At 41.8% G+C, this 21,013-nt stretch overlaps 1 pseudogene; it reads right to left on the reverse strand.

The window, feature by feature from the left end:
• Positions 1-8,547: 8,547 nt before the first annotated feature.
• LOC136132554 (gamma-secretase subunit APH-1B pseudogene) lies at positions 8,548-13,358 on the reverse strand (annotated as a pseudogene).
• Between the last annotated feature and the right edge of the window lie 7,655 nt (positions 13,359-21,013).

Below are 21,013 nucleotides of genomic sequence, written 5' to 3' on the forward strand. Positions count from 1 at the left end.
CGCTCCGCGGCATGTGGGATCCTCCCGGACCGGGGCACGAACCCGTGTCCACTGCATCGGCAGGCGGACTCTCAACCACTGCACCGCCAGAGAAGCCCTCCAATGGATTTTTAAACATTAACATGATTCATTTATTTGGGCTCAACTATCAGTTGATTACACTCCAGGTGTTCCTTTCTAAGTCAGTTGAGAATGCCATAGTGCTTATGTAGTAGTTTAATTTTCTAGAATGACCCTCAAAGTCCTATTTAGCACCTGTGTACTTAATTACGGTATTAATAGTAGTACATAGCCGGGATGATAGCATTATTTCTGTGAGGCAGTCAATTCTGGGTTCCACTCAGTGGGGTCAGTTCACATCTCCCCACTCTCCAGTTTCCATACAGCCCACTCTGGTTCTGCTGCTTTATAGCCTCAGAAGCAGCGGTTAGCAGTGAGGTTTCTAGGGTTCTTGTGGCATCAGAGCGAGTCCTGGGCCATTAAAGAGGGCTCTGATGATCAAAGTGGCAGTAGGGAATCACACAGGCATCCCGGGAAGCAACAGGAGGGGCGAAGATCGCACTTGTCCTCAGCAGTGGAAGGAAATGGGAAGTAAAGGTGATGGGAAAGCAGGCAGCAGAGAAGACGCTAGAATCCCCGGTGATTCCAGCACAATAGGGAGAAGACATCCAGTTAGTAATGCTCTGTTGCCAACACTAGGGGGCACCGTTGTCACTGAAGAGGTGCCCCTCACACGGACTTCAATAACCTTGGAGTTGTATAATGGGGAGGCTCTGTTTTCAGCAGGAAATTGGAGGAAGTGAACTCCTGAATGCGACACCCGTGTCTAGGTAAGAGATGGTTATATGTCAGGCATTTGTAAGTCGAAAACGACCTTACAAACTTTTATTCATATGTTATAAAGTTCTCCATACATTAAAAAAGTATAAATTTAATAAACCAGGAGATATTGTAGGATTACATGGCTTCATGCTTTTTCATAGACCAAGTTGTGTGACCTCAACTGATAGCTTCTCTCCAGAAGTGCATTTCGAACGCATCCTTCCGACAGCATTGTGGATGAATGCAGAGAAATCTAAGAATGAATACAGGAAGGATAATTAGGAAGTGATTGAAACAATGCAGCTAAGAGATGTTCAGAGCCCGATCTTGTGCAGGAGATTGAGAACACTTAGGCTGTAAAATTGGACAGGCTTGAGAAATCTGACATGAAGGCAAGGAGGAAGAATAGCAAAGGGCGCTCACTGGTTCCTGATTGACTAAGCAGGTGCCAGTGAACGCTGATGAAGGAACAGTTTTGGGGGAACAATGGTGAGTTCACTATTAGACACATTGAGTTAGATGCACCCAGGGACTATACGTATGGAAAGATCCAGCAAGCCTGGATCAATGGGGAGTCCAGTGTTGGAGATAGTGATCCAGGTGTCACCGTCCTGCAAGTGACAAGTAAACCAGGAGAATGCAAGAAACTGGTGCTAAGAGCTTGTAGAGGACACAGGTCCAGGAAAGAATCTTGCGGATCATCAGCATTTAATGGTCAGAGAGAGGAGAGATCCTGGCAAGAGTTTATATTCTGAAATCAAAATCTTTAACTGGGTTTACAAAGCACCTAAACCAACCTATCTGCTCCCTGGCTACTTAATACTGTTCAATGATGACTGTTAAGAGCACTTACAATGGGCTTCCCTGGGGGCACAGTGGTTGAGAGTCCGCCTGCCGATGCAGGGGACACGGGTTCGTGCCCCGGTCCGGGAGGATCCCACGTGCCGCGGGGCGACTGGGCCCATGAGCCACGGTCGCTGAGCCTGCACGTCTGGAACGTGTGCTCCACAACGGGAGAGGCCACAACAGTGAGAGGCCCGCATACCGCAAAAAGAAAAAGAACACTTACAATGAACATAAAATAGGTGGCTTCTTCCTCCTTTAAACTCTTACTGAAATATATCATGTAATAATTTGCAAAGAATTTAACACTGATTAAAACAGGATTAAATAAACAGTCTTTGGTGATCTTTTAGAGGAGACTTTTACAGGTTATAAATATGTGCGTTGACTTGAAAATTTTTATTACAGAACAATAAACTTATTTCTGCCAATTTCATATTGTTTTGGTTAGCCCTAATAACATCGTTAAGGTTTTCATATTTTAACATTGTCAATAATGATTATGTCATCATTTTCTAATTGGAAAATACATCTTAGTTTTTTCAGGAAGAAATTAGAAGCAAATATGAAAAATATTAACAATGACTGTGTGACGGTAGTATATTGTTGTTATAATACATATTTAAATTTCAAAAGATTATATAGTTTAAAAAACTGTTTATTTTCCATATTTTCCAGCTGCAGCCTGCAGTGAGAACATGATTACAAAGTTCTTTTTATACATGTTGAGTGTGCCAGGATTTAAAATCTGACCTCACGATTTATTATGTAAGTCATTTTTTATGTAAAAGGCTACATTCATAAATAGAAAAGTCATTCTACAGTTTTATCTTCTAGTTTTATATTTTTGACCATAATAAAGAAGTATCAGTATTTCATTAGTGACTGAAGACCTGCCCTCATTTCTGTTTCAACATGTGTGATTCTAGGAGGTTTCAGTAGAGCTATGGTTTTTCAAGTTCTGATTCCTCCCACTCTAACAGCCATTGACACCACCATTACAGGCACCACTGCTGCCAACTGAAACGAAGGCATTGTAGCCAGAGGAAAACCAACCTGTAAGCAGCCATTGCACGCCTGTGCCCCCAGACTAACTGGAGGCCGGCTGATGAGAGGTCCACAGTAACCGTTTTGTCAAGTTCTTCTCAAGGCAGCCTCTAGAGGGCAGAGAAATCACAAGCCCATGAGCAGTTCTGGGCAGCTACCCAGTATTCTGCATCCCTTCTTTAACAATGTTATGTGGTGTGCTTTTAAAATTTCATTTCAAATTGATTTGTTTTCATAATATATTTGACCAAATTTCAAAGTTATGAAAGAATATTCTTGTTCCCCAGAAACAACCAATACTACCCAACATCACCAATTCCTTATGTATCTTTTCAGAGACAGCGGTGGGGGGGTGTGCATCACCCTATCTTCTCCCTTATTTTTATACAAATGGTAGCAGCCATACACCTTATTCCATGTCTTGCTTTTTTCACTTAATATTGCCTTGGGTAAAATTCAATGCAAGGATATAGAGAGTTTTCTTGTTTATGGCTGCAAATTCTAGCTATGGGTGTGCCATAATTTTCCAACTAATAGTTCAGTGAAGGGCATTTAGTTGTTTCTGCAGTACTACTGAGCCTTGGACATGCATAATTTCATTTACACATTGAGTACATCTGTAGCTTAAAAACAGGGAATTGCTCCACACAGTTACGGGGGCTGGCGAGTCTGGTATCTGTAAGATAGGCTAGCAGGCTGGAAACTCAGGCAACAAGTCATGTTGTAGTCTTGAGTCTGAGCTTCGTACAGCAGGCCAGCAGGCTGGGAACTCAGAAAGGATTTTTTTTTTTTAATTTGTACGGTTAATTCATTCATACCTTCGCTTTGAATTCAGCCAACGAATATTTAATATGTTCCATGCTCTGCACTAGGCATAGGGTACATAATGTAAGCAAACACCATTCTTGAGGTGTTTTCACATGCTTGTGACAAATCTGTCACATTTCTGGCAGCTGCCATATTTTTCCCTGCCGGAACCAAGGAGACAATTTCTTCCTCTCTCTTCATCCTCCCCCAAATTGTTTCCCACTGCCCTGCTCCTGCCTGCCAACCTGTTTTGAGTGGCTTAGGTGTATCTGTCCCCCTCCACCCCCAAAACACACACACACACACACACACACACACACACACACACACTTTCATAGATGGGCAGAGCTGCTGGCCAGAATCTCTGCCCAGGCTCTTCTGCAAGCAGGAGCACAGTCTGAGTAGATCTGAGCTTGCTGTAAGTGCACTTCTTCTCCATCTCTATCTGATACCCAGTGGTCGAGGACCACAGATTTTCCCCTGTGATCTCCATGAGGAGAGACCCAAGTGGGCCTCCTGGGAAGTGTCTGAAATGCTGGGGAAGCTGGAGGTCCACCTTGGGCTCTCTTTTTCCCCTTGGGGAAACCATAGACCAAGGTGGAGGGACCTCTTGGTGCAGTGCTGTGCTGGCCTAAGGGAGGGGCAACAAGCTCCAAGTGAAACTTCTCTTACCCTTCAAATTTGGTCCTTCTCCATCTCTGTGGTCCAGGGTGAGGCTGAAGCCTCACCTCCTGTCTCCACCCCAGGTTCTGGGATTTTCACAATGGTGTCTCGTCTATGGATAGTTGCTAGCTGGTCTTCCTTTGAAGGGGCTGAAGTCAGGAATGACCTACGGTGCCATCTTCATGACGTCACCTTCCAGAATGGATTTCTATTTCACCATCTTGGAGTAGAACTCCTTTTATTCTTTCTCTCTCTCTTTTTTTTTTTTTTTTTTTTGCTCTTAAGGTCTTCAACTGATTGGATGGGCTGCACCCACATCACTGAGGGTCACCCCCTTTACTCCTTTAAAGTCAACTGATTGTAGATGTTAATCGTGTCTATAAAATCCTTCACAGCAACATCTAGACTAGTGTTTGATCAGACAAATGGGCACCATAGCCTAGCCAAGTTAACACAAAAAATTTAACCGTCATATCTAGTTACTATCCACAGAGGCTGTACCGATTTACTCTCTTACCTAGAACGTTTGAGAGGGGCATGCCCAAGGTAGCATTAGAGGACAGTTATCAAAGCATTTTGAAAGAGGTTCTTGTTTGCCTCTGTAAACCATCTTATACTATTACACTAGTAATAGCAATAACTCCACTTGAATTATCTCTTACAATGTTTTGGAGGCTGTTCTTACTTTTGCTGGGGAAGGTGGGGAAAATGATATTGAACTGGATTTAAAAAAAATTCTCCTTAAAACTTTAAATTCCCTCTGTAAACAAAGTCTTTCCGAAGAAAATCTCTCTCCCCGCCGAGGACACTGCTTCCTCTGCAGGCTTCTCAAGAAGAGTGCTGAGAATCATCCTTGCTCTTGTTTGTCTCTTCCAGGTCATTTCTTCTCCTCCCCAAAGCACCCACTCTTGAATCTCAAGTCACCAGGCTTTTCAACCACTTCTCCACATTGCTAGTGTTCTCCACCAACTCCCAGATCACATTCCCTCATTTCTCTCTCTCTGTTTTTTTTTTTTTTTAGTTCCTGGATCACTGTTATTCTCTTCAACTGTATTTCTGTTCCAGTGATTGGCTATTTGAGTATCTACACAGGTGAAGCTTTCACATTCTGCTCTGGTTGAACTGGATTTTTAAGGGTGAGTAAAGATCTAGGCAAACAAGGTGCGAAAGGGCTAAAATTCAGGTTTTGTGAATAGGGAACTACAGAGTGAGATTCAAATTAAGTTGGGGCAAGATCCCAGCCATATATAATTTTCTTTCTTTCCTCCCTCCCTCCCTCCCTTCCTTTCTTCCTTCCTTCCTTTCAACTGAAGTATAATCGACATACATTATGTTAGTTTGGGGTGTACAACATAACGATTTGACATTTGTATACATTGCAAAATCATTTATTTAGACTCTATGAGTATATGATAAAAGTCATGAATATTTTCATTGTAGGAGTAACAGGCTAAAATTTGTGTATGTAAAGATAACTTTGATTGTAATGTAGAAGATCAGTTGGAGAGAATTGTTGCTAGGGATTCTACCAGGCTAAAGAGGTGTGTCTCTTGGTGTCATATTATTTCTTAGATGATATTTTTGTTCATTGTGCCACATCCTGGATTTCAGAGGCCAAGGTAAATATATCCTGATTGGCAATGTCACCCCATCACCCAGGCTAGAGTTGTTCTCACTGGTGAAATATCTCCAGGGTACCCAAAAGAAGTTAGGTACTTGGGATACCATAGCCTTATTGGTCCTGTCCTTTAAACTGAGTAGGACAAGGTGCGGGGATTTTACTTTAAGTTCTCTGAAGATGGATGGGAGTAGAAAAATGTAATTTAGTGGATAAGTGTGTAATCTGGAGTCTGGAACCCAGGAAGTCTGGGTTCGAACCTAAGGTCTGTTTTGCAATTGGCTATGTGATCTACAGCGGCCACTTAATCCCTAAATGCCCTTTCCCTTACATAAAATGTAGCAATGAGAATAAAAATAGTACCTTTGCCACACAGAGTTATCATCCAAAGTACACACAGGGCAGTGCCTAGCACATACTAAATCTTAATAAATGTTAGCTATTGTTGTATTTGTTTATATTACTTTGTAGCAAGCTAACTCTTTGGGAAAAGTCCTTTATTTAGTGTTTCAAACTCCCGTTTGCAAAGCAGGAGTAAAGGAATAACGTTAGTAGGTTAGAGACATATAGAATATAATGTTGCAATTAAATAATCATAAAATCACATTTATACTAACTTTGTTGCTTTTTAACTTTATCATATGGAGTAAGGGTATTACTTGATAAAATATTTATTTGTGTCAATATGTGTGTTGTGTGTGTGTGTACCGGATCATCATGTAAAATGTATTTTTACTCTAGCTCACAATAAAAAAAATATACATATATATATATATATATATATATATATATATATATATATATATTTGTGATACGTGGGCCTCTCACTGCCATGGCCTCTCCCGTTGCGGAGCACAAGCTCCGGACGCACAGGCTCAGCGGCCATGGCACACGGGCCCAGCCGCTCCGCGGCATGTGGTATCCTCCCGGTCCGGGACACGAACCCGCGTCCCCTGCATCAGCAGGCGGACCCTCAACCACTGCACCACCAGGGAAGCCCACAACAAATATATTTTTAACAGTTTGAAAAGAAGCAGTGAGGCTAGAGCCCTGAGGCACTGTCAAGACCTGAGACTCCCAAATGTTGCAATTGTTCTACCCTAGGACGAGGAAAATTCAAAACACGTAAGCTTCTACCATGTTCCTATAGGACCTTCCTGGGATCCTTGGTCGGTAAGAGAATGCAAAGGGGAGATCCTTAGCTTATTTACTCTCTGCCCTTCTAGACACGCCTGGATTCCCAAGATCCAACGGAGGTCCAAGTTGTACTATTAAAACAAAAACAAAAACAGAAGCACAAAATGAAAAAAAGCCCTATATAATATATCCTTCACTCTAGCCAGTGTTTGCCTCTTTTCTTCTGGGTCCCTGGGAAGCCTGAGAACTGCCTGAAAGGGTGGTCAACCTCCTGGTATATAAATGGGTGGGAAGTAGCACCAGGCTACTGTGAAAGGGCACCAGAAACCTGGTATCTATTGAGAACTATTGAGAAGTTAATGTCACCACGAGGCCTGTGGCATGGTAGAAATTCCATACTATAATAAAGTGTGAATAATGGATAAGGCTTTCTAGAAAATTGTCTTGTGGCCCAAAAATAATGTAGGAGGCTGAGAAGAAAATTTCCATTCTCTCCTTTTAGCACTTTGACCCTTTCTGCTGCTGCATGCCCCTGTTTATTCAACTTGGCCATATAAAGATGGAAAAAAAGATTTGGGGGAAGAGTATAAAAATTAAGAATTTAAATAAATAAGTCTAATAGATATTATGACAATAAATGAAAATTTAAAATAGATTTAAAAACTGAAAGCCTAACAGGTAAAAGATAAAAGGTAGAGCTAGAAAGGTAAATTTTTTTTTGGTCACGGGCCTCTCTCTGTTGTGGCCTCTCCCATTGCGGAGCGCAGGCTCAGCGGCCATGGCTCACGGGCCCAGCCACTCCGCGGCATGTGGGATCTTCCTGGACTGGGGCACGAACCCATGTACCCTGCATCGGCAGGCGGACTCTCAACCACTGCGCCACCAGGGAAGCCCCAGAAAGATAAATTTTAAGATGAAAGCACAGCCTGTGAGATCATAAAGTTAAAAAAGTAAGGAAACCAAGGTTAAGAACAGGAAAAAAGAAAAGAAATACAGGATAAGAATTTTTTTTTTTTTTTACCATAGTAAGTCAGTGTAATTTATTATTGTAGTTAAAAGCACAGCCTACCATGTTCTCATAGAACAGAGTACCAGTGAAGTACGAGAAAACAGTTCACAGAGATGATAGCCCTTTAGTCTTTTGTGACTTCAGAACTTAAAAAGACAAAGGCCAACTAGGACTTTTATTTGACATTCAGATGGTTACTTGCTCAACACTAACTGAGTTAGGAGATAGCTAAACATCTCATTCTTATTTACTTATGGTGTTCTCAGAAAGTTCCTATTTGGACGTGGACAGTTCTCAACCTGGCAGCACATCGGAGTTTTATCTAAGAAGCTTTAAAAAATTACCAAATGCCCAGACCAATTAAATCTGGAGGGTAGAGCCCAGAACATTAGTCTTTATGTTTTCTCAGGTGATTCCAACTTGCAGCCAGGCTGCACACCACTGATGTATCCCTTTCAGAAAGCCGTTGCATGAAAGCCATATCGTATCTAGATAGTACTGTTTATTCTAAATTTCACCAGGAAAATGGACTTTTAGAAGACACAGCTGCGCTTCTTCTAAAGGCGCAGCTTCCTGTTTCAGAAGCGCTGGTCCTTGGAGGTTATCTGGAGCGCTGCTTGAAGAGGACCGAGTCCTAGTCTTGGCAGAGGAGGCAGAGTTTCAGGCTGCGGCAGAAACGAAGAATGTCCAGACGCCCGTGAGCACCAGGATGATGTATGCCGACACCAGCTTTAATCCATAACGAGGATTTATGAAGCTCAGGGCTGACACCAGCAGATGGGGGAGAAGAACTACAAGAAGGGTGTACCACTTTTTCTTCTCACAGGCGTCCAAACGCACAGTGCCCCAGAACACATGCAGCAGTATGATCACCAGTGTCATGAAAGCTGAATTTAGGAAGCACTGGGGAGGGTCTCCATGAATGCCCACGGTGCCCGGCCCCAAAGAGTCAGACAGGGTATTTACAAAGGAAAATACGCCACTCATGATTCCAAAGCCCAAACCAGAAACATAAGCTATTAATCACATAGAGGGTGCCGTCTCCCCTGGGTTTATACTCTTCAAGCCCACACGGGCTTTAAAAGAAAAAGGTTTATAGTATGCAATATGGCACATTTCTTGGATAAGGACTGAGACTAACACTCCAAAGATCAGCAGATATTTCTGTATTGGTCCATCTTCGGACAAGAATTTTTGGTTGGTAAGATTTTGTGTTTGTTTTTTTTTAATTAAAGCATTTTCTAGAGTTGTTTTATTCCTTTCAAACTAACCATTTTAAAACAAAAGCTTTAATTGTGTGTGTGTGTGTGTGTGTGTGTGTGTGTGTACATGAGTGTGAGTGTATAAAACAAAAGAAAGAAAAGACACGGGGGATGAGCGCTACCAGCTCCCTCCTCTGGCTTCTGGCTAAAGTCAGAGTTACTCCTTCCGACAAAGCCCAGACACAAGTGGGGACATCTCACTCTGATTCAGTTTCTGAGGAAACCCCGAAAAGGTGCAACACATTTACAAACCACTGCTCAGATATGGAAGCAAATGTAGGCTTCTCAAATATTCAATCATGAACTTAACGGAAAGTGGGCAGGGGGACACATGCATGTCAGTTCACTGATTTCAATCCTTTTCAATTCAAATAGTATCTTTCAACTCCATCTTCAAATTTCTTCTTCTCTCCCCATCTCCAAGATGGCATCTATGGGGTTGGGTTGGGGGAGATTTAAGGGTTCTCATGGTGACAAGAAATTGAGGGACTTCTTATCCACATAGGAGAGGAGCAGTCCTTCTGAGCCCTCTCTGGTTCCTGCTCTGGGGTTTGGTGTCCTCTGAAGCATTAGTGACTGGTAATACCTGGCGGTGTTTGGTATTGTGATGGTGTCCACAGCCAAACTCCACCATTTGCCCATCAGTTTTGAAATGCTTGACATTTCTCTATCCTGGGCCTCAGAAACTCCACTGGTCATCTCAGCGTTTATTTGCGACTTCCTAGGGCACACACTAGTGTCTGGGTGCACTGCACCCTCCACTCAGGCATGGGCAACTGGGCGTGGTATTTCAGGTTCATCTACCTGTTCTCTTCCTGTGATACAACCTCTTCTTGGAGGCTCTCAGATTTCCCAGGTTCTATATGGTGAAGCAAGCAACTAGCTCCAAGTTTCCCTCATATTTGTCTAGATACATCTACTTCTTTGTTCCCTCTGGAATTTGGTCTGGAGCAAGTTGCCAGAACACATACATCTTTTGCTCCCCTTTTCTCCTTTCCCTTTCCACCTTCTCTGGGAATGAAAAGTATAGTCTTTAATCTTCCTTTTCGCATGGCAGGGATCCCCCTTACAGCATAGCCTTGCTTCTCCCTATCCCTGGCTTAATGGTAAAGTGGGCAAAGTCTGAATCTTGATGTACTAACTGAAGCTTAAAGAATTTAGAAAACAATTTCTCTTCCAATAAACCTCATCTTAGTAATCTCTTGCTAGGGACTCAAAAAAAGGTACTTTGGTCATCAAAAGCCCAACATATAGCTCTATCTTCTGGGAAGCCGTTGATTATGAGGGTCCACAGGGAGGTTAGAACTGATTTCCCCCATAAGCAGTGCCTCCCCACAGGCAGGAATGGAGAGGAGCAGAGTGGAAGGTCACACCCACCCTCTTGGCCATTCACCTCTATCTAGGAGGATTCTGCCTGTACAGCTGTGTTCTCCTGACTTGGAAGTTAGGGCTGCCTCTCAGTGGTTTTGCAAGGCTGATTCTACAAGCACCACCCTTCCAGCTCTGCGGAGGCCACGGGGTTAGGTACAGTACGATGCTGGTTCCCACAGGGATATATGGAGATGTGAATGTGAGGTAACTTCCGAACAGTTTGAAATAATTCCTTGAGATTTCTGATGTCGGCTAATCATAAGACATTAAGTCAACACAGCATCTTCTCATTACTTCCTTCTTACAAATAGGTCCTGTCTTATTTCCATCTAGGTCAGAGTTTCTCAGTCTCAGCACTATTAACATTTTAGGTCATATGGTTCTTTTCTGTGAGGGGCTGTCCTGTGTGTTGTAAGATATTAAGCAGCATCTCTGACATCCATCCACTCTTTGCCAATATCAGTTCTTGCCAGTTGTGAAGACCAGAAATGTCTGCAGACATTGCTGAATGTGCCCTGGGGAAGCAAAGCAGCCCTGTTGAGAAACACTAATTTAAACCTTGGTCTTATTTTGATGTCGTTGCGATGTTTTAATTGTGTGCTTTTAAAAAATATAGGAATATTTTACTTACTTCTGATTCCTGAAGTAGTAAAACTCATCATAAAATATTTTCCACATAAGTTTTAACATTTTGACAGTTTCATCCATGCATGGCTTTCCCCCCCCATTTGTAGCCATACAAATGTTTAAATAGTTTTCTTTATAAAAATGTCATTTGCCATTCTGTTTTGAATTTTTCTTTTTTATTTAGTAATACTTGTGTTTCTTATTTTTGACTTGTCTGTTCATATCCTTTGACTTTTTTATGTTGAGGTGTTATATTTTTCTTCTTAACTTGTAAAATATATGTGTGTGTGGCTAAAGAATATCAAGTTTTGCTTGTTATGTATGTTTCAAATGTTTCCCAGAATTTAATGTTTTTCTCATATACAGAAATTTTAATTTTAATATAATCAAATTCATCGATATTTTCCTTATTGTTTTAACTTTTTGGGGGTCATGTTTAGGAAAACCTTTCTGATCCCAAGATTATAAAAATATTCACCTATATTTTCCTCTATCTCCATTTTAGTTTGTTTAAATTTTTTGATTATTATTTTGTTCTCCTTTAAATTTTTCTTCATTTCTGTAAATTTTTTGTCTTCTGCTTCTTCTAGATCATTTTTTATTAAATTAAGGTAATTAACTTATTTATTAAATTATTTTACATCTCTGAGCTTTTGCAGTTTCTGCTTTGTAGTGTTTCTTCATAGAGGCACTTCTCTAAGTTTAAAAATTCATGTTAAATGTTTGCTCACAAATTTCAAGTGCTTCATCGTCATAGTTTTCTGACAAGTGCACTCAGCTATTATTAAGTTTTGTTGTTGTTTTTCACAAATTTTTTCCTGTATTAGCTTTGTGTCAATGCTGTGCCCATCCTTCACCCAATAAAAATGGGCTATTTTAGGGCTTGCCTGGTGGCGCAGTGGTTAAGAATTGCCTGCCAATGCAGGGGACATGCGTTTGAGACCTGGTCCGGGAGGATGCCACATGCCGCGGAGCAACTGAGCCTGTGCGCCACAACTACTGAGCCTGTGCTCTAGAGCCCATAAGCCACAACTACCGAAGCCCGCGCGCCTAGAGCCCGTGCTCCACAACGGGAGAAGCCACTGCAATGAGAAGCCCTTGCACCGCAAGGAAGAGTAGCCTCCGTTTGCTGCAGCTAGAGAAAGCCCGCGCACAGCACCGAAGACCCAACGCAGCCAAAAATAAATAAATAAAATTTATTACAAAACAACAATAAAAAAGGGTTATTTTATGACTCATCAGTAAATGATTTGAGTTTTCCTAGAAGAGAAGTTCCTGGGGGGTAGAGATTGGGCAGAAAGATCAGGCTAGTTGAAGGACTTCTTTGCAGCCTCAGAGAGAGTCCACCTCCTGTAGAGGGGGCCTGTGTGCCCCCATTTGCTGTGCAGCCAGCCCTACCCCCTTTCCTTCTTTGGATGAGACATGGTTCAGGGAGACTCAGCTGCCCCCTTACCTCATCCTCCCCCCTTCTCAACCCATCTCCTCCGCTTGTTGATGCAAACAAGGGACATAGGTTTTGCCTCTAAGAGGGGCTCCCCATTTCCAAGAAATGTGTTTTTGCTACGCCCCGTAGCATTCTCCATGCTCTCTTCCCCACACAGGCATGAGTCCTGGCTGATCTCTGCTGATTTTGGCAGAGCTTACATGTTTTCGAGTCTGCATAGTTCATCGGACTCCTGGTTTTGCTGAAAATGGAGTTTGTGGAATTTTAGTCATTCTCCTTTTTGCTTTTATGTGACTTCCACAAAGTGAACAGGGAAAAATCCTAGCTTAGGTAGCCATGTTTATCCTGGAAGTCCTGCTTTTAGTTTCTGGCAATTTTGAAAAGCTGTTATTCAGTCCAGTAGTTGCTAGTACTACTTCCAGATTTTGGAGGAAGCAGTATGTCATCTGCAAATAAAGATAATTTTTTTTTTAATCAGAGCCTTTTCTTTGGAGTATAGTTGCTTTACAATGTTGTGTTAGTTTCTGCTGTACTGCAGATAATTTTTGTCACTGCCTCTTCAATGTTTATAGCACTTAATTCTTTACCTTGGTCTGTTGTTTGGCCAAAACATTTTGGAAAATATTGAGCACTATTGGTGATCATTTCCTTCTTTTTCTTATTCCTCACTATAAAAAGAATGCCTTGGGATTTCACCATTAAGTGCATGTTACGTATTAGATGCTTTGTTAGCTTCATGTTTGACCTTATTCTGTGTTCCAGCTCTCTCTCCTCCACACCCATGATAGAGGCACTCATCCATCATGGCACTCGTTCCTGCTGAGCCTGATGGGACTTCATATGTGACACAAAATCTGTTTGCCATCCTTGTTCTAAACAATAAGGCATTTGCATTTCATTTGAAGTATGTCACCTGACTAAGACAAGGTTCATGCTTCTAGAAGAAATAACAGTTGGCGAGAAGACTATTACAGCCAATCCCAACACGTATTTTCTTCTTCATTAGCGTAGAGTTGGCATCATGACAGTAGACAAAATCACACTGGGCAGTGATTGTTATAAAGAGAGAAGTAAGTATTAAAGCTTGGGGGAAAATAAGTAAGCATGAGTTGTGCCAACCTGAAGACTAGCATTTATCTCCAGCAAATATTGGGGCCTCTATGCCCAGAGGTTTCTTAGAAGCCCTTCCTCCTTGCCCTTCTGCCTCAGTTCCTGATGCCTACCTCCCATGGTGGGCTATGTCCTCTGTCAGTACTGTAGGTCTGAACTCTCGCCTGCCTGAGCACACGATCTGTTACCTGGCAGCTTCGACTGCCACCCCTGAGACTAGCTGGTGACCAGTCGTCAGCATCATTATTATTCTTGGCACGATATCACAATGGACCTAGAGGGAAATTTTCCTCAAAAGAGATAACACATTCGTTATTTTCTTTCATCTCCCGTTTATGCTGATTTAGGGGTAGAAACACATATTTGTTGTTTAAGTGTTTTATTTTGGTAAGTGTACATTTGCTCATGTAATATGGATCTGGAAATGAGTCTGGAAATAACTTCTGAAGCTATCTGACCTCTAACCCTTTGATTTCCATGGAAGACTACTGTTAAATCAACTAGCACATAAGCTCATGGACCTATTTTTACCAACTCTGATGGCTTATTAAAAGCAAGAGCATGATGTTTTAAGCCTCAGTCAAAACAGAGAAAATAAGATTTAGGTTGTTTTCCCTATTTTTGGAGGAGGTCATTGAGAGGACATGACCTTCGTTGACCGGCAAACTGGACCTGGGCAATCAGAGGCCCCTCCGCCCCCCCATGTTTGGAATGAGTGTTCAGCCCACCGTTCCCACAGAGGTAGCTGTTCCGAGGGCACAAATGTGAGAGAGGAAGGTGCTGTTGAGACCACGTGGATGGTATATGTTGGATGTCATTGTGGATGTGTGATGACTTGCGGTCCTCCAAGGAATCTCTCTCAACGGCAGAGAGCTCAAGCAGATGCTCTGGAGGCAGCTCAGTTTCCGCCATCCCCTCCGGGCATTCATTTGGGATGGGGCAGTTATCTCTCCTATGTTGCCTAAGAGCCTAGGTTCATGGTGTCTCTCTACTTCCTCTCCTTCCCCAGTGGTAACCCCTCTCTGACCCTGTTTATGGCAGTGCAGCCCATAGAGTCAGATCAGGTGCAGAGCTAATCATTATGTTACTGTGAGGAAATTTTAGGGTATGAACTAGGTGGCTGAGGTTAATTACAGGCTGAGTATCTCATTACTCAGTTCAACAACAGTACTGAGCATAAAACATTCTTTCAGGCATTCCCTGTCATCACTCTCATTACTAGTCCCAAAGCCAATTTCTAGACCATTTTGATTGTTTTACCCAGTTCTGAGTTCTCTCTGAGACCCCTAGATTCCTGGAGACTTGGGACTTTTTGAACTCTGGGTCACAGGTCAGCCCCTTCAGCCTCCTAGTTGACTGGTGGTTAAGAGAGCTGTGAGTTAAGAGTGGTAACTGGTTAGTTAGCCATACTTTTGATGAAACATTTTCAGAAGCTTCTGTCTGAATTCCTCTCTCTCTCTCTGTGTCTTGTGTGATTCCCACCACCTTTCACTCACGGCACTGTTGAGTTGAGCATTGAAATTGGAACCAGAAGACTTGAGGTTGGGTCCTAGGTTTGCCATTTACTAGCAGTTGTGCCTGGGAAATTTCTTTAAGTCTCTGAGCCTCAGTTTTCTCATTGACAAAATGGAGAAACTTTTGCCTTTCTTATTTTACAGGGTTGTTGTGAGGTCAGATTAGCATAATGAAGGCCACAGTCGTGTAGTTTGATATTTCGCCGTAGGAGGCTGTGATTCCATTAAAAAGACAGTCCTAAACATGACAGAGATTTGGCTAAGAAATGAAACACTACTGAGAGTCAAGTGAATTGCCTATGATCAATGGTTCCTATATCTGAGTGACTTAGAATTAGTGGGGTCAGAAAAACAGTATTTTTATAAGAGCGCCATAGGATTTCCAGGTAAAACACACAACGCATGGCACATGGGACATCCTTATACTAAAAGGTTGGTCATTGTTTATCTGAATCTCAATTTAACTGGGAATCTTGTATTTTACTTGCTAAAGCTGGTGATCCTACATGGGTAATTCTCACGAGCGAGCTGCTTTTGAAACTACTGACCCACATCCTGCGTAGGGCTTGATTGAAAGCGAGGGAAATGAGCTGACTGCCTCTATGGAGGATTTCAGATGCTCCCAGGAGAAGATCATGGTCTTTTCTCATGAGAATAAAAAATCCTGCCTCACCACCTCCTCTAGGCTTGACATTTTATTCTTAGAATTGTGTACATTGCAAATGTCTGAGGGAAGGGGAGAAACTTCAGGTAAGTATCCATTATTTACATTTTACCGTAGTTGAACGACCTAAAAATAATTTTTGAGAGTAAGCGAAGAATATGAGGCCCTGAATCTCTCTGGAGAGGGGAGGATGGTGGCCTGATTTTAGTCCCAGAGCCAGGATGTAGGAAAGACTAAAGACACACATTGCCTAATCCCCAGGCCTGCCCTGGATCTGACTTGTTCTCAGTTACAGTGAAGCCCAGCCTCGTAGGTGGCCTGTGTGACCTCTCTCTGTTCAGGTGGAAGGGAAGTGGCAGGAATGGCCTTGGGGGAGCAGTAACTTAAGCATTGTAGTGCCAGTGGGAAGATCCTGACAGCGGACAGCAAAACAGCTGAGGTTTGCTTCTTGCTCTAGTTCAGTGTTGTCCAATAGAACTTTCTGCAATGAGGAGAATGTTCTGCACTGTCCATTACTGTAGGCACAAGCCACAGGTCACTCCTGAACACTGGAAATGTTGCTAGTGTCACCAAAGAACTGGATTTTAAATTTTATTTAATTAAAATTAAAATAGTTGTAGGTGGCTACTAGCAACCATATTGGACATGTGGTTTATGGGCCAATATCAGTCTACACTAGAGTCACTCCTTGGCCGGCAACTTGTGGGCTGTGTAGACACAGTTTGCACAGTTAGAAAAACAAACTAACCTGATTTAGTTGCCAACATTTAATAATTAGAACATTTCCGATGAAAAACTTAATTTCTGGCTTCTTTGGAAAATATCAGGATATCTGAAAACACCAAGCCAACAGTCCTTTAAGGCACCAATTAACTTGAGCTTATCAGCGTTATTTTGTTTTGCTTTGTTTTATTTTACACCCCACCTGTTTTCTTCTTTTGTTTTATCTGCCTGGCTGCCACAAGAATTTGATTTGGGGGTCCCTGTTTGAGAAACAACATTTCAGTTTCACTTTTATGAAAACGAGTTAATTAAACGCCTAATTTTGAGGTGCCTTTTACAAATATCAACTAGAAGCTGCCTCTCTCAGACTGACTAAAAAAGAGGTCCACGTACAGGAAAGCAGTAGCTTCAAGCTCCGTCAGAGCAGAATTGCAAACTGGATTCATCATTTTTTAAGTGGACAACTTTGCGACAGTCCTTTTGCCTCTCAGAAACTCAGTTTCTCCCTCTATGACATGAAGCCAATAATGGTAGCTACCATTCTTATGAGGTTTTTCTGCAGTGAGGTGTATAAAGCACTTAATATCCATGATCAGTAATAAGCTTAAAATTTAGAAAGTAACATTTTCATTTGAGTTATAATTTTTATACTTAGATAACATCAATTTTGGAAGAAACTGGTGAGAACTAAACAGTGCTTGGAAAAAAATGCACTTTTTTGTTAATAAATGAAAAAACACAGTGCTGCAGCCTACACAGGGGAAATAAAATATTCTTTTCATACGTTTCCTGGGTTAAACTCATTGTCATAATCTAATATATCCCACAAGAAAATAACTGCATTTTGAGCCTGTCAAGATAAAATTGGCTTATTAACATGCTTTTCCTTGCTTAGTGGCATTGTTAATTTGGAATTTGAAAGGAACCAAAAAATAGAAAAAGAAATCAAATTCAGGTGGAATTCAACATCACCAAAAGCCCTTAAACATGGGACAATGAATATAAATGTGAGCACATCAAAGGAATTTAGGAAGGAAGAAGTGAAAATGGTCTTCCTGAAAGGTACTATGTGAAGAAAGCAAAAGGAAAGAACACGTATCAGTAGAGGAGCAAAAAACAATGACAACCGCAAACTTTTGCAGAAATCCAGTGGTAAATAAGAAAAAGACTGTATGTTTTAGACTAGTGTCTACACCATCAGGAGAAGCGATGGCCAGCAGAACTTGTCAGACTTTTAAGGTTACTGATGTTTGGGAAATGGCAGGAATCTAAACTTAAGTGACTATAATCCTCTTAGGATATTTGGCTATTAAAAATTACTTAGGAAACAAACATTTGAGCATGAGCTGAATGCAGGGCGGTGGGAACAACCAGTCAGGGCTCTGCTCTCAAAGAGTTATCATCAAGTTGGGAGAGGTAGGAGAGGACAGAGGCTAGTATATGGGAGATAGATGATGACTGGTGAATTCAGAGGGGCATTGCATAGTCTTTACTTTCTAATAATCTCATGTCTTTCATTTTGAAATGGGGTTTGCAAGATGAATAGATGAATAAGAGTTTACCAGGTGGACAATCTGAGAAAGTGATTCCAAGCATAGAGACCAGCATGTTCAAAGGCTCAGAGACTTAAAATACTGAATAAAAGATGGAGAAAATTTTATTCTCCATAATATGGTGCACAGAGAAGGTTGGTGGGATGGCTTACATTACTAGCAAAATCGTGTGTAAGGATTTTGGGATTTTGGAAAGGAGAGGGGACCGTGAAGGGAAAACTGAGCATGATGTTGAAATTGTGTGGTATGTGATGTAGTTTTTCCTCTGTGCTACCCCCAATCTAGTAATCCTAGTAGGCTTAAGAGATGCTTGATGTTTGGGAATTATTTGTGGACACCAGTCTTGGGAAAGAGCCAAGGTCATGGGACCAGGGGCAAGAGGACAGACACAAAGAACCACCAAGACCACTGCTGACGTTATGTCATTCTTGTACAAATTTTACGAAGACACCTATTTGGGACTGGGTGGTGGCTTTGTGCAAAAACAAGGCATTTGCAGCCCCACAGCAGGTGCACAGCTTTGAGGGCAAATTGTCAGTGTTTTGCAGCTCCCACTCATCTCCCTGGTTGCAGACTCTTCTGCAGTGCACAGCCTGCTCAACCCTATGTGGCAAGCCCCATCATGAGAAAGTATGCATGGGGGAGGGTTTTTGACCGTCACAGGTCATGGAAGTGGGGTTTAGGCCAAGATCACCTAATCCCTAAAGGATTTGGAGATTATATCACACGTGCATGTGTACAGTTTGTTCAGGGAACTCTGAGCAGATTAGTATTTTTGGAAACTATGTTTTTAAAGGACTGTATTTGTTTCTTGGGGCTGCCGTGACACGTTACCAAACCTGGATGGTTTAAAACAACAAAAATTAATTCTGTCACAGTTCTGGAGGCCAGAAATCCAGAAGTCTGAAATCAAGGTATCAGCAGGGTTGATTTCCCTGGTGGCTCTAAGGGAGTTTTCATTCCATGTCTCTCTCCTGGCTCTGGTGGCTACGGGCAATCCTTGGCAATCCTCAGTTTATAGACGCCATTCAATCTGTGCCTCTGTCTTCACATTGTCTGTTCCTCTGTTATAAGGACACTTATCATTGGATTTAGGGCTATGCCTATTACATTTCCAAAGACCTTTTAGCACATTAGGTCACAATCACAAGTCCTGAGTGGACATATCTTTTGGGGGCCACCATTCAACATACTACAAGGGGAGTCATGGGAAGCCATTAGGCCAGCAAACAGGCAGGAATCTCCCATCTGATATTGTGTGATCATCGCATTGCTTATTTATACAGTAAGTCCCCTACATATGAACGGGTACCTTTCCGAGAGCACGTTCGTTAAGTCCAATCTGTTCGTTAAGTCCAGCAAAGTTAGCCTAGGTACCCAGCTAACACAATCAGCTATGTAGTACTGTCTGTAATAGGTTTATAATACTTTTCACACAAATAATACATAAAAACAAACACAAAAAATAAAGAAAACATTTAAAATCTTACAGTCCAGTAACTTGAAGAGTACAGTAGTACAATACAACAGCTGGCATACAGGGGCACGTTTGCATCTTTGAAGTTCTCAACTAGAAGGTTCATATGTAGGGGACTTACTGTATCAGCTTATGTCTCACTGATATTAAAATATTTGTCACTTACTTGATGTTTATTTCGGCCTAGGCAGTCTTTCTTCATTTTATACTGTGTGGCTTGGTTTTACCCTGACAAGGCAATTGTTTCAATCAGAAAAACATAGTTTACATTTATGCATTTCTTTTTTTTTTTTTTTTTTTTGCGATACTCGGGCCTCTCACTGCTGCGGCCTCTCCCACCGCGGAGCACAGGCTCCGGACGCGCAGGCCCAGCGGCCATGGCTCACGAGCCCAGCCGCTGCCGCGGCATGTGGGATCTTCCCGGACCGGGGCACGAACCCATGTCCCCTGCATCGGCAGGCGGACTCTCAACCACTGCGCCACCAGGGAAGCCCACATTTATGCATTTCTTATTACTGAAAGAGGAAAAGTCTCTGAGTTGTTGCTGGGTAGTCTTTGAGTTTAAGCCTGAATTTTCTATTTGCCTAGATCTTGTTTTAAATTGTTGGTATCCTAGAGACATCATTTCCCTACTTATTAGTCTTTGTGGATTGATTTCCATTGAAGTGTTAAAACTTTCCCACAATTGATGAATTCTCTTCGGCCCTCTGTGTTTCAGAATACTCGTGGTCACATGAGCATTCTGAAACACAGAGGCCCATGGGTTTTAAAATTGGAATAAAGAAAAGGTTCTTTTTCTGAAATGGGTTTAATTGCAAAACAAAATAAATTCCTCTCTCATGGAATTAAAGAATGTTAGAGGCAAAAGGTGCTTATAGATTAATCTAATCTAGCTCACACATTTTACAGACAAAGAAACTGATGCAAGAGAGCTTGGCTTGTCAAAAATAACACAGCCAGAGGGTGAAAGAGAACCCATTTACTGTTACTGCTTACATTTGTAACAGTTGTGAAAATTGAATGCATATGTAGATGCTCTAATGAAATGAAAACTAATTTGAAACAGGCATTTCTATTTCATAAGGATGCATCTAGAATAACCCACCTGGTCTCATGTTTTTTCAGTCACTTAATTCCAAAACCTGAAGATGTTCTCTCTCCTATATTACATCACTATTTAGCATCTTTCTAATTAAATATATCAGTTGAATTAATGAATGCTTTGCTTTCTTGACATTATTTTCTTTCCTTCTGACAGTATCTTCCAGCATCTTCTGTTGAACTCCCCTTTATTTGTCCTAGCTTCCTTCAGCTCTCTATTT

The sequence above is a fragment of the Phocoena phocoena genome, chromosome 13 (assembly GCF_963924675.1).
Source record: "Phocoena phocoena chromosome 13, mPhoPho1.1, whole genome shotgun sequence".
In the NCBI taxonomy this organism is placed as follows: Eukaryota; Metazoa; Chordata; class Mammalia; order Artiodactyla; family Phocoenidae; genus Phocoena; species Phocoena phocoena.